Source organism: Triticum dicoccoides, chromosome 4A (assembly GCF_002162155.2).
Source record: "Triticum dicoccoides isolate Atlit2015 ecotype Zavitan chromosome 4A, WEW_v2.0, whole genome shotgun sequence".
Taxonomy (NCBI): domain Eukaryota; kingdom Viridiplantae; phylum Streptophyta; class Magnoliopsida; order Poales; family Poaceae; genus Triticum; species Triticum dicoccoides.
The window spans coordinates 54,460,604-54,466,466 of NC_041386.1; positions in this window are offsets into that span (position 1 = coordinate 54,460,604).

Below are 5,863 nucleotides of genomic sequence, written 5' to 3' on the forward strand. Positions count from 1 at the left end.
TGTTTTGTTGGGATTTCAGGCGGACTACCGCCGTTTCCCTTTTACTTACCTTGTTGTGCTAATTTTTGAATGTACATTGGTGGATTATTCATGACGCATTCATGCATGCGTTTGTTATATCTTACGTCCGAACTGTCTTGCGAGTACTTTCAAAGTACTCACTGGCTTGTTGATTTGGCCAAATGCTGACGAAGGCGATCTCATGGATGAAGAGTTTGATAGCGAGTCCGACACCTAGAGGAGTCCCAGTCAGTCTCGTGCGACCCTGGATTTGGTCATTGTTTTATATCCGCTTCCGCTACCAAATAAATTCATCGAGCCTCACCTCGACGCTCGATGAGATGACAGACTTAGAGTCTTGTATCTCTCTCCCCGCTGTGTTTCTCCACCACCGCCCTATCCTCGAGTCAGTAGTATGCCTCCACACCACTGTGTCATGTCCGCCATTATGTATAATTATTGGCGTGCTTGTAATAATTTGGTTGAGCAACCGTAGTTCGACCCTGTAATATATTTTATGCTACTGGCTTATTGTATCAAGAATTCGTCTACCAGTGAGGAGGATTTCTCTCATACTGGACTCAAAAGATTGGTTTCTCAATAAATAATTTCATTGGAAAACCGGTCGTGACAAGCTTGGTACCAGAGCCAGGCTGATTGTAGGAAGCCACTAGGTGCGATCGCTAATTGGTTATTAGCATGATTGAGCCTTTTCATATTTTTCTTGATTGTAGTCATTTTCTGTCAGTCAGCATAAATGATCTGACCATGCAGAATTTTTGCCTACTTTTGTAGATGACCGACAACAGCTGCGAGTCTCAGACCTTCGCCAACGTGCCCGATGGGTTCGTCAAGCTTCTTTCCTTCATCGTTCAGGTCGCGATGGGGCCATCTGTGTGCCCAGTCTTCACACTCTGCCAGCACCGAGTCAACGACAGTCTGACCATGCACCAGGCCGCGGTGCAGTTCAAGGGAGGGCGTGGTGAGTTACGCCGCTTCCGGTTCGTGGGAAGAGCCATGCCTACGGAGAGGCATGCTATGCAGATGGCAGCCCGTGAGGCAATAGCTCGCCTCAGGGATGTCCTTCCCGCGATGAAGACTCGTCGCTACCGCTATCTTCCATGCCATGTGCCTTACACCTGTCACTACGCATACTCCTGCCCCAGAGGAGAACGAGACGAGGCTTTTGAGATGCTCATTGAGTATCTCCGGGCCCTGGAGGCAGCCTTCGACAACCTGGTGGACGACTTCTTAGCTACCCGCATGGACTCAGTCCATGGCTGTGCCGCCAACAGGAGGGAGCTCCTACCCATCGCACCGCCACTGACTTTGGTCTCGTCCTCAGCATCTTATACGCCTACTCGTCGCCTGCCTTCTACCGAAGAATTCAACCAAGTCATTGCGCCCACCCCAGCGCGCACTGCACCACCCTTCGCGCCCACTCCTGTATGTATAGCTCCGCCCCTGGCAACCGCTCCGTCCACTCTGCGCAACACTACACGTATGGAGCCCATTAGCGAGGAGGAAGTCGAGTCCCCGACCTCTCTACGCCTCGCCCTAGGCAGGGCAAAGGAGGTCGTCAACATCTCTGCCTGAGTACGCTTAGCTGCCATGTAATGTACCGCTTTGTAAGATATGTACATAGGTTGTGAGAAGTAGCCTGTTTGCGCATCATGTAGGATCTGGAGAAGTGCACTAGCCTAAATAACATGTCAGGATTATGTACGCATATCCTGAGTGATGTATTGTATAATTACCGCCCGCGTGTAAGATATGTAATGAGCAATCCTTCTCCGTGCGCAAGTCGATTTGTTTTTCTTAAGTAAGCTGGGTTATTTAGTTTTATTTGCCAGCTTTATGCATTTTTTGAATTGTTTTTGCGACTCTTTCCGCTTTTCTTATGGGTTTTACAAAATATATCCCCAGAGTGAAAAATGTCGCGTCCTTGGACTCGCTCCATGCCAACTCCACCAGAGGAAAATTATGATGCACAACCCAGCAACGAGTTCACTCAGGGACAGTCAAGCCAACAGGGCAGTGAATCGGCACTTTCACAAATGTGCCGCCTTTATGAGCAGAGTCAGCAACAACATCGGGAAATGATGAACCAAGTCATCAACATGGGAAATCACCATGGACAGTATCAGCAGCATTCCAAGTTATCTGAGCTACAGAAGACACGTCCTCAGACATTTTCTCACACTGACAAACCTCTTGAAGCCGAGGACTGGCTTCGAGATATGGAGAGAAAATTAATTATTGCAAAATGTTCAGATCCCGAAAAGGTATTGTATGCTCCGCACTATCTCACAGGAGCAGCCGCATCGTGGTGGGAGAATTTTCTGCACATGCATCCCAACGAAAATGACATAACCTGGGATGATTTCAAGGAAGGTTTCCGTGGTGCACACATTCCTAAGAGTATTATGAAAATCAAGAAGAGAGAGTTCGATGACCTCAAACAAAGGAACATGACAGTGTCAGATTACAACAGTCAATTTACTCTATTGTCCCGCTACGCCAATGAAGAGCGTATGACTGAAATCAAGAAGATGGAGAAATTCCTTGACGGTCTGGCGCCCGCGCTTAAATGCCAACTGGTCGTGCACACTTTTCCTGATTTTAAAACACTGGTGGACAAAGCCATTACTCTGGAAAATGAGAGACGCAGTCCGGAAGATATCCGCAAGCGAAAAAGGGACCAGACTAATCATGCTCGCAATCACCGAAGCAAGACAGATTTTCAAAAGGGTGGGACACACAAATCCTCATCCAATGTCTCACGCCCAATCAAGAATTTTCATGCAAGGGACAATGAATTCACCTATCGCCCTGGCGTTACTTGTTACGCTTGTGGAGAAGAAGGGCACTATGCCAAACAGTGCCCCAAGCCAAGGAACTCAACCCCAAAGCCGAACAACGGCGGCAACAATTCCGCGCCCAAGCGAAACAATTTCAATCCCAACAATAACCACAGGAAGGGTCATCTGAATCATGTAACCAAAGAGGAGGCACAAAATGCTCCGGATATCGTACTCGGTACATTTCCTGTCAACACAATACCTGCAATGGTTTTGTTTGATTCTGGAGCTTCTCACTCTTTCATTTCGAAAAGTTTTGCTTTGCAAAATAATTTTTCGATGCTTCCCTTGGAGAAATCCATGACCATCAAGTCCCCTGGGATTCAGCAAGTTACTCAGAATTACTGTCAGAATGTGGTCATTAAGTTCGAAGGGTTGGAGTTTCACGCAAATATTATTGTGTTGGAAAATAAAGGACTGGATGTCATCCTAGGGATGGATTGGCTAACCACCAACAACGGTTTTATTGACTGTTTCAACAGGACCGTAATTCTCACACACCACCAAGGGAAGACAATAAGAGTATCAGCCAAGGAAGGAAAAATACCCCGGCAACCGAGATTAAATAAGGTGGAAGTTTCTGAGCTAAACAAGGTTCCAGTAGTGTGTGAATTTCTAGATGTATTCCCTGAAGAACTACCAGGCATGCCACCAGACCGAGAAATAGAATTCCGCATTGAGCTAGCACCAGGAACCACCCCCATATACAAGAAACCATACAGAATGGCACCATCCGAGTTGATCGAGTTGAAGAAACAAATAAAGGAATTACTGGACAAGGGATACATTCGAGCCAGCTCCTCACCTTGGGGATCACCAATTTTATTTGCCAAAAAGAAGGATGGAACGCTGAGATTGTGTATTGACTATCGAGCACTTAACATGGTCACAGTCAAAAAAAAATACCCGATGCCAAGGATAAACGATTTGTTTGATCAACTCGCTCAGGCCAAGGTATTCTCAAAAATTGACTTAAGGTCAGGATACCATCAATTGAAGGTACGAGCGGAAGATATCCCCAAAACAGCCTTCACCTCCAGATATGGACTGTACGAGTTCACAATGATGCCATTTGGATTAACTAACGCCCCAGCATATTTTGTTCACCTCATGAACAAAGTATTTATGAAGTTTATGGACAAGTTTGTCGTGGTATTCATCGACGATATTCTGGTATACTCCAAGACACCAGAAGAGCACGCAGAACATCTCAGGATTGTGCTAGGAGAGCTCAGAAAACACCAATTGTATGCCACATTCAGCAAGTGCGAATTTTGGCTAAGACAAGTAGGCTTTCTAGGCCACGTACTGACCCAAGACGGTATCGCAGTGGACCCAGAGAAAGTCAAGGACGTACTTGGCTGGAAGTCACCAGCCAGCGTAACGAACATACGGAGTTTCTTGGGAATGGTAGGATATTACCGCAGATTTATTGAAGGATTCTCCACCATAGCCAAGCCTATGACACAGTTGCTCAAGAAAGATAAGAAGTTTGAATGGACAGAAGCCTGCGAGAAAAGTTTCCAAGAGCTAAAGCGGAAGTTAACGACAGCACCGGTATTAATTGTACCCGACATACACAAGAATTTTGAAGTATATTGTGACGCGTCCAGAAAGGGTCTCGGATGCGTGTTGATGCAGGAAGGCAAGGTTGTTGCCTACGCTTCAAGGCAACTTCGCAAGCATGAGGAAAACTATCCCACTCATGACTTAGAAATGGCAGCAGTTATTCATGCACTCAAGGAATGGAGGCATTTCTTACTTGGGAATCAATGTGAAATATATACGGATCACAAAAGTCTCAAATATATTTTCACGCAGCCAGAACTAAATTTACGGCAACGACACTGGTTGGAATTGGTAAAGGATTATTATGTTGGTATCCATTACCATCCAGGAAAAGCAAATGTAGTGGCCGATGCTCTTAGTCGGAACCCCAGCTCCGACGAAAACAATCTGCACAGCTTGAGGCCCGAATTCCAACAAGAATTTGCCAAGCTCAACTTGATAATGGTAGCAGAAGGCACCACATCAAACTTGGAAATACAACCCGACCTTGTGGAGAAAATCAAAGAAGCTCAGCCCGGTCACACCAGCATCGAAGGCATCAAAAGAAAGTTGAGTATGGGCAAGGCCTCGGAATTCGTCATAGACAATGAAGGAATATTATGGTACGGAGAAAGGCTCTGCGTGCCAAACATAGAAGACCTTAAACAACAAATTTTAGCTGAAGCACACACCACTCCATATTCAATCCACCCTGGAGGAACCAAAATGTATAAGGATATTCAGGAAAGATTTTGGTGGCACGGTATGAAGAGGGACATAGCCACCTTCATTGCATGTTGCGACTCATGTCAACGCATAAAAGCTGAGCATCAGAGACCAGCCGGACTACTGCAACCAAACAAAATACCTGAGGGGAAATGGGATGAAATAGGGATGGATTTCATTGTCGGACTACCTCGGTCACGACACGGGAATGATGCCATATGGGTCATTACTGACAGGTTAACCAAAGTGGCACACTTTATTCCAATAAAGACGACCCACACCACTCAGAGGCTTGCCAGGATTTATCTTTCCCGCATAGTTTGTCTGCACGGTGTCCCGAAGACTATAATATCCGACAGAGGCACTCAGTTCGTCTCAAGATTTTGGGAGCATTTACAACAGGCTCTGGGAACCCAACTAGCCTTCAGTACCGCATACCACCCACAAACTGATGGGCAAACAGAATGCGTAAACCAGGTTTTAGAAGACATGCTGAGAGCATGTGTCCTCACATATGGAACCAGTTGGGAAGAAAGCCTGCCATACGCCGAGTTCACGTATAACAATAGCTACCAGGCCAGCCTACAAATGGCACCATTTGAGGCTTTATACGGACGAAGATGTCGTACCCCGTTAAATTGGTCAGAGACCGGAGACAGCCACATCTTCGGACTAGACATGCTCAGAGAAGCCGAGGAAAAGGTCAAGCTAATCAGAGACCGACTTAA